Here is an 8,936-nt window from a genome sequence, read left to right as displayed (position 1 = left end):
AATGACAAGCCTGAGCTGCAAACTTCTCATGGATCCAAACTTTTCCCCCTGAGGGTTGGTTGTTGCTTGTGTTTGTGGCTGTGGGGTGGGTCCCCAGGCGTGAACCCAGTCCCCTGTGAGCTAAAAGATGTTGTAACCCAGAAAACTGAGCACACAAGGGGCTGCCTTTGCATTTTCTCCAGGCATCTGGCTGGATTCCTCTCTGCCTGTGCCTCTAGTCCCTCACTTTGCTCTTCCAAGCCATGAAACAGCCTCATCCTGGGGAAATGGGGCAAATGTATGTAGCTGCCTGACCCCTGTCTAGGGCCATGTCTTATATAGATGTTAGGAGCCAAAAGGCTTCTGTGGATCCCGTCCCACTTCCTCTCCCACAGGAGCTGACTCCCCATGCAGACCAGACCAGGGTGTCTGGATTTGCCTGAGGATGTGTTTTGGCCATCAAGGAGAAAGCCAGGAATGCAAATCCTAACTTAGGGGCTGTGCCCTGCGCACTCCTCATGGTCCTGAGACATGGGCAGTCAATTAGAAACTCCCCATTGACTTGGACGGGCTTTCAACCAGACGCTATACAATTCAACAGAGTAATTAGCAAAGCTGTAACTAAAGAGGTCTCCATGGAGATTGACAGCATCACCTCCCAGCTGGTACATTCTCTGCCTCCTATTCTAAATTTGTTCTCGCTGTCTTCCTGGCTCTGATCCATAAGGTTAGCTAAATCCTCCAACATTTGTGATACATCAAAGCAGTGGAGAGTAGGGCAAAGGCAGTGGGGGCAGAGAAAGAAATAACCCTGTGCCTTAAGGAAAGCGACAGAAACAGTTCAGACATATATAGCCAGAGTTTTGAGAATGGGATTAGGCAGAACAGCACCTCTGCCTGCCTGTCACTTGCAAATTCTTGCTAATACTTTAGGAGCTTATTGGAGGTCAGCACCAAACACCCAAACAGACTAATCTGTATTATAGACACATAATCAAAGTCACAAGGTTTTACATAATATATATTGGTGACACAAGAAGTGTTTGTTCAAATAATTTTGTCATCAAGATTAGGGGCCATGAAAGCCTCTACTGTGCACTTAACCTGGTTTTCTATGGCCGTTGGTACACCAGATTCCTCAAAGAAACAGAGAAGGAGCTGGGAAAGTCCAAACTAAGTATATGTTCTGAAACAGCAACCGTATTAGTTTTCTAGTTAAAAAAAGAACTATGTGTGTGTGAGCTGGAAAGGGTCCTGCTTAAGCTGCAGCTTAAGACATGCACAGAAATGGCTGTAGGCACAGCTTTCAGGCAGTTTTGGGGTTGCAGCAGATCACACCTCACATTCACACATCACTTCTGTGGCAATGGCAAGAAGTGGGGATTTAGGAGACAAACTGATGTCACTTGACCCACTTGTGAGCTTTGTGGTCGCCTTCAGAGAGGTGGAGGCTGTGGCACAGAGGCAGTGAGTGGTCTAAGCTCACAGAGTAAGTCAGTGGCAGAGGCAGGAACAGGTCCCGTGTAGATAACAATTCCATATCGACAAGTCTAATTGATTTCAAAAGGAAATTACTTTATGCAAATGCTTGGAAATGTATTAAAAGTCTGATTTTCGACCCTGCTCAGAGCTTTGTAACTACGGTGTTGTAGAAACATTAAAGAAAAACGTGTAAACTTACAAAAGAAGAGACACAAAAAGAAAAATGAATTCAAGGCCATTTTCTCTGTGATGGGAAGAGACAAAGTCACAGCTTATGCCATGGGTTGAAGGGATGGTGTAAAGATTTTCCAGGCAAAGGCTGATACAAAGGTTTTGTGAAGGTTCCTCAAATCCTCCTGTCCCACCACAGGAGCTCACCCCATCAAACCAAAGTACCTAATTAGGAATCCCGTTGCCCTAAACTTCCCCACAGTTAACGAGGAGAGAGCAAGAGCGTTGCCAGCCCGACATCTGCAGAAGAGGAATCAGAACCTGGGAGGGCCGAATTGTCCTCTAGATTTTCCACCGTTCACATGCTGCTACCATGTGAACCCAGGGCTAAAATCACTGCAGCGGCTTTTACAGGACTCCTGAAAGCTCCTTTGTGGGAGCAGAGCTGCTGAACTGGCCTCCAGGTCAGGAGAACTCAAGCGCTGGGTGGGATTTCCAAGAGTGGTTGGCTGTAACCTCACCCCGCTCCTCTTTGAAGTCAGCAGAATATTTACCATCGACTTCAATCGGGGAGAAATGAGGCCATTACGGAGCGTTTGAAACGCTGCCTCTAACGATGCTCCCATCCCTTTGTTCCTCCCTGCTCAAAGGAGCCTGCTGCGTCTGTCATTAAAACACAATCCTGGCAATTGGGTAGATAACGTGCAGGCCCTGGAGGCGCAGGAAAATGATAGCGATTACCCCACATGAATCTCTGACACTTACCTGCAATGGCTCTGCTGGCCACCATCACCTCAGGCAATTGAGGACCCAACTGCTGTGGATAAGAAAGGGCTGCATCTCAGTAACCCCTGCTGTGGTGTAGGCTGCAGGTGCTCTCTTCACACTGCAAACAATAAAAGATCAAAATAAGAACGTGTGTTGCATTAGCTGAAATCAGAAAGAGCCTCAGTGAAGAAAAGAGCCATTAAATGCACACAAGCATCCCGTTGCCAGGGCAGGCTTGGTACTCAAAAGATCAATGGAAGCAGATCATCACTGCTTTGCAGACATCACTTGCAGCTCCAACCTGTGTTCAGATCTGCTGCTGAATGAATGCCGGGAGAGGAGCATCCTCTTAATACCACACGTGCATTTAGTCTCCTTTGGGCATTTCGAGTAGGGGTGTCAGTGGCCCAGAAGAGATTTACTCACCCTTTCTGAGGGCCATCAGCAGCGGAGCAGACCGTGTGATGTGTTCCATCTGGTGGGAAAAGAGAACACAGGGCCAAGCTACCAGGTAGGGGACTGCTCCTGGCAGAGGTCACACTGAGCATGGCTGGAGAATGCTGTGTGGCAGCCGGGACCGCTAACAGCCAGCAAAGGCAAACGAAGGCAATAACTCTGCAGTTAAAAGGAATTTTGTCCTAATTTAGATTTAAATTCCATGAAGACAGAATTGACGCTCAAAGGATTTGATGGTATTTTGCAGAAATGGAAATAGTTCCATTTTGTGAACATTAATTATTGTTTATAGCGAAGTTTTGGATACCAAACCCTCAGAGAAGCTCTGGCACTTCCAGGTTGTCCACAGAAGCCAACAACCTTGGCTTGTTGCCTGATGAAAAGCCCAGTTGCTGGGAGCTGGAGAGGCTCCCAGCCACAGCGAGGGCTTCAGACTTCAATGGATTCAGGGGGTTGCTAAAGTCTCACAGTGAAGCACAAATCCAGGCAATGGTGCAGCCGTTTTTCTCTCACCTTTGTCTCACCTGACAAACTCTCAGCTCAGACCTCATCCACCAACAGGTTCATAAACTTTCCAAAAGGATCAGCTCAGAGTAACAGTGAGATGGGACCTTCATGCTGAAGTCACAGGGAGTTAAAGGCTTACAGCACAAAGCAGGAGAAACTCTGTTTTTTAAAGGAAGATGATGGGGGGGTTTAAATTAAATTAGCACAGCAGGTTAAAACCTTACTGTTTAATGAGCTGAATCACATCACAAACAAAAGCAACGTGACATTTCTATACTGAACTAGCTTTTTGACAAGCAAATGGTGCCCACAGGGGTGGGCAGCAGGGTCTGGGGACTCCAGCCTTCCACAGCTGCTGCTGTGTGACACTCAGCAAGTGATTTCCTCCCAGCTTTAAATTCCTAAAAGTAAATAAGGGAGGTTAAATGAGGGTCATTTGCAGACTGAAGTCAATCTATGCAATGGGTTTAATAATATTCATTAGCCTCCTACATGTGGAACTAAATTAACTCACGTTCCTGGAGAAGCATCAGCAGCTCTGGTGAAAGATGTGCTGAGCACTCAGCCTGAGCATGTGCCAGGCCTGCACCTCGCTGTTATCCTCATTCAAACTGACCTGGAACCAAGAATCAAAAGTGAAAATCATAAACAGCAGCGGCAAACGTACCAGTTCAATGAGGTTTCCACACTGTGGCTGCTGGAAAACATGGGAACATCTCCACTTGCACACCAGGGAATGGGTGCCGGGGTTTGGGAGTTTCCTGAAGTGCTGTTAGTCGAGCTAGCCACAAAACTAACCACTAGTCAGTAAAACCTGCAACAGAGTGAGGTGCTTGAGCCTCTCTGGCGCAGCCGTGCCTCAGTGCAGGATGGAGCTCCCCATATTCGGCAGGTGACGGTGTTCTTGTCCAGCCTGTACATCATGGGAACACATAAGTGACATGAAAAGTGCTGCCCCTGCCACGTGGCTGTGATTTCTGTTTCTCAGCTTTCCAGGTTGCATTACAGATCTCAGATTTCCCTAACTCAAAGCTTAACTGGTGGAGCAGGGCTGACTCCACAGTGAGGGTGACAGAGAACAGGGCTGGAAGGGACTTTGGGAAGTGACTGAGACCCTCCTGCTCTCATTCTCACCATCTGACCTTTGCAATCTTGACAATCCAAAGATACCAGCATTACGGCCTCCCCAAATTATCTATGGAGATATCCAGGGCTTTGCCTCTGAGACAGAAAGAGAGGGGCCAGTGAAACACAAGCTTCTAAGCCGAGCTTTTCCCCATATCTCACTGCTAACTGGTCGATTATCTTCCTTTGTGCCCTCTTTGCCTCTTGCTGCGCTGTTTCAGGCAGAATAAACCTAGCAATAATGAACCATCATCCAAATGGCAATTGCTTCCTGCCCAGCTTACGTTAGCAGAGAAAGAGAAAGCAAATGATGATTAGTCGTGTGCCTGCACTCAAAGATAAAACCCCTGAGCAGAAGCCATCTGCTGAGGCATAAAATAATAATCCTGGCGCTAGCCTTGTCTGAGCGCAACGCCATCAGCCCTCACCGAAGCACAGCACCACACGTGCCTAATGCTGAGGTCTAGCAGGTGGCCCATAACCCTGTAATAAACTCTCTGACATTATTGATTACCCCCCACCCCAAACTGAGCCCTTTTTGTCTAACTACATTAACTTCTGCTTACCGAGCATCTGCATGGGAGGCAGCACGCACTGAAACAGCTCGTTGTGGTGAGCAATCACTGCTCTCAATGTACCCCCGAGCCAAGCCGCTCCGTAGATGCTGTTATCTGCTCAGATGGGTTATCACAGAAGTCAAAACCAGTGCTTGTTAGTTATGGGTGCTTACAGGGAGCCCTGACAAAGATCTAGTGAGGGGGAAACTGAAATAGCTTCTAATGCTAACTATGCACATGAACGAACCCGAAAATAGGATGCAGGCACACTGTTACCATCACATAGCTTCAGCCCAAATCTGCCCTGCTCCTATCTGCGTCCTTCCAACACATGTGGCCAGCACATCAGCCTTTGCTTTGATGTTCAGAGGTGCAGCACATGGTGCCAAAAATCCTCCTCACTTGGCCAGCCTCATGGCCAGCATGAGATGTGCGCTCTTCTAAGGGATGTGAAGAGGCATCCAGGCATCCTGGGTGCCTGGGCACCCCCTGAGCAGGCTCTCCCAAGGTCTGTGGGAGTGGGGCATCAATTGAAGGGGAAGATTTGGCCTTTTGTAGTCCAAAGTAAGCTGAATCTGAGGTCCTGAGGCATTATCTGGATTTCTGTGTGGGTTTGGAAGCAACGTTGCTGCTTGAGGGCAAGCAGTTGGCAGCTGTGCTTTAAAAGGGATCTGGCAGTGACGTTCCCTCTCAAATGTCTGGCTATCAGCTTTAAGCACAATAAGCTCTACATACAGAGTGGAACATCGTTACTTCCTAAATGAGACAGAGTTGGGGTTTTACTAAACTACTTTTCTGTTCAGGCACCACATTTTCATCTGTGCTTGGACCAGGAGCCACATAAGGAGCATGAATGGTGATGGTGGGGCTGAAGAAGAGCGTGTCCTTGGGGCTGCCTGCGGGATGAGGGTCCCTGCAGCAGGGCAGGTTTCATGCCCTGTTTGGGAGAAGGGGCAGGGAGTTAGTACCAGGTTCTGCTGTGCCCTGCGAGGAGGAGGAGGAGGGAGGCCTCAAGAATCAGAGTCTTTGCTTTAAGTTCAGCTTAACAGCAGAAGTCCAGCAACCACAACCCCTGCTTGCCCATCCCAGTGGTGCACGCTGTGGGCACCCATCGCACTCCCAGCACAGGCAAGTGTGGCTCCAGCCACAACCCCTCACGTTAGGACCCTCCATGCCACAGCCAGAAGCTGCCACGACCAGCACTTGAGTCTCAGCCATGCCTGGGAAGGGGATGGTTTGTGTTTGTGTTGGCAAAACCGGCTGTAAGTGGCATCAGGTCCAGCAGCACGAGAGGCTGATGCTGGAAGAGCCCCTTTGCCAAGGCAGAGATTGATGCAGGTGGGAGGTTTAACATAACCTCCACCTTCCACAGTAACACCAGCAAATCCATCTGCCGTCTGCTGAGTAACTCTAAGTGAGGATGGCTCCTTTTGCCTAATAAACACCATTAACAGTCTGCTGTTCCTTTAACAGTGCTTTAAGAAGAAACCCAAAACTTCCCCGTGCATCAGAGAATCCTATTTCTGTCCCTGAGCAGAAGAGATCACACTGGGTCAACGCTTGGTGCGGCAGGAGAAGGACAGGGACATCCCATAGGAGAGCTTGGAAGAGTAAGAAGAAGGGCAAAGGAATTATTAGATGCAAAACCCAGCAGCAGTTAAGCCAATTGTGGATCAACAGCCCTAACCAGGACCCTTGGGCATCCTAGGAGGCCTTTGCAGTGTGGTGTGGTGTTGGATGGACATCTGAGCACAGGCTGGTCACAGACCCCATATCCCCACTGCTGGGAGCAGATCTGGGATGTTGCTTTGTGCCATAAGGGCTCAGATTTGTCCAGCTGGGATCCAGAGAAAGCTCGTCCCAGGTCCCCATCCAACAGCCCCAGATCCACACCTTGATCAGAAAGGGAGACTTTGAGGGAGTAGTGGGGTTTCTTCTAAGGTTTGAACTCATTTGGGAAGATCTTTATCACATCAGTATCTGACATGGGTAAAAGATAAGCCGAAAATCGGTTTTCATAATGGATTTTTCAGAGAAATGGAGAATAAGGATTATTTTATGTCTCATATTAAAGGAAAAAATAAACAAGAACAGAAAAACTATGCCCAGGGGGCTCGACAAATGCTCCAATTCACATCTGGCATTAGCGGGTGTTGTTCTGGAGTACCCAGTCAGATCCATGGGTGCCAGTGGAGGTAAACTCATCTAAACAGCTCTCAGTGGAACCCAGGAGATACCGAGTGCATTAGACAGAGCCTGGGACAAGCGGGGCAGCCCGTGCGGCGGTGTCCCCTCCTGGATGTGCTGCTCAGGCTGGGTAACAGCGTGTCTGGGATGCGCTGGCAGGGATGGGGCTGTCGAGGGTTATTCAGAGTCCTCGCTGCCTCCTCTGACCCTGGGAGCTCCCTGCCCCTGTTCACAGTGAGATTTATGGCGCTGTTTTCCTCTCTCCTGACTGTGTTCGAGCAGCCAAGGGCCTGATCCTTCATGGGGCTGAGCACTCCCTGCTCCTGGAGCGATGTGAGCCAGAGCGGCACAGTGTCTGTCTGATTCCCATTGGATCAGGCTGGGATTTGATTCCCTAAGAGGCTTCCTATGCAAAAGTTTTGCTGAAACATGATTTCTCAGTTACCACGGGTTTCCTGTGCCTCATTTCAATAGCACAGCGGCCCAACAAAACCATCATTGTCATTAATGATAATTGCTTTGCCCTTTTTCCCAAGCTCCTATGGAATGTCCTTGCCTCTCTCCGCTGTGCCAAGCACTCGCCCAGTGTTTGGGGTGACAACACATCAAATCCAGCCATTCAAATGGCCTTTCCTTGAACGACCCCACTGACCTGCAATAGGGATACAACTGAATCAGCTGAGATGCGTGACCCGAGCCACTTCCCCTCCAGCTAACCTGTCACCTCCTGAGCTCCACCATCCTTGGCTGTCACACACTGAACATCACAGCTGGGAGCTGGGAGCAGAAAGCTGCGGTGGGACTTACCTGTTCCTGGAGAATATCCCTGCGGATGGAGGAGGACCCAGCAAAGCAGAGACTGCTCCGTCCGTCTGATGCAAACCAGTGTCTGACTCTTTAGAGATCCACTCTGCTCCCCCACAGCTGGAATGTGCCTCTGGGCAACGGATCCTTAGTCTGGGAAGGGGAAAAACATAAGACAGTGTTATTTTGTACAGCCTGGGGGTCCCATGTAGTGCGTGTCCACACTGGTGCTTCTCTCACTCAGCATGGCCAAAGCTTGCAAGGAGGTGCCTTTTTGTCACAAGGCTACAAGAGCACCATGGACTCACCAGCTGCCTACATCTGGCTCAGTGGGTAGGGGGTAAAACAGCCCTAAAAGTCTCAATATGGGAGGAGAAAACGACATCCACAGCTACATGGTGGCAATGCCATGGACTGAGGGCAAATTCCCTGCGTGTACAGCAGCTGCGGGGGTCATCCCATCACCCGGGATACCCACACTCTTTGAGACCCACATACAGCTGGTTTCAAAGCTGATCTGTAGTCAGTTTTACAATATAAAGTGTCTTTGTTTAGTCAACAGAACCACTAACACATGTGATTTTGTTGTTAATAGAGCTGTAAGAATTTTAAGTACCTCTTGGGAATGTGTCATTTTTGGTTGGCTTTTTTAGGCATCACAGGGCGCTGCGTTTGTCTTTGTAAACAAGTACTGAATAAAACATGTTGCGCACAGCCGCGCTTTGTACGAGCCTCGTGCAGGTTTCTAGAGTTTCAGAGAGAATAAATCAGCTGCAGAAACTGCTGCCTGGTGGTTGACTTCGCTCCTTATAAATAGCTCATTTGGAAAACTTCTCCCTGCACGTCATATGCAATTCAAATGCTGTGCGTATCGTTAATGCGGCCGCACAAATCAGAACC

Source organism: Nestor notabilis, unplaced genomic scaffold (assembly GCF_000696875.1).
Source record: "Nestor notabilis isolate BGI_N333 unplaced genomic scaffold, ASM69687v1 scaffold11648, whole genome shotgun sequence".
NCBI lineage: Eukaryota > Metazoa > Chordata > Aves > Psittaciformes > Psittacidae > Nestor > Nestor notabilis.
Note: the sequence above shows the minus strand (reverse complement) of the source record.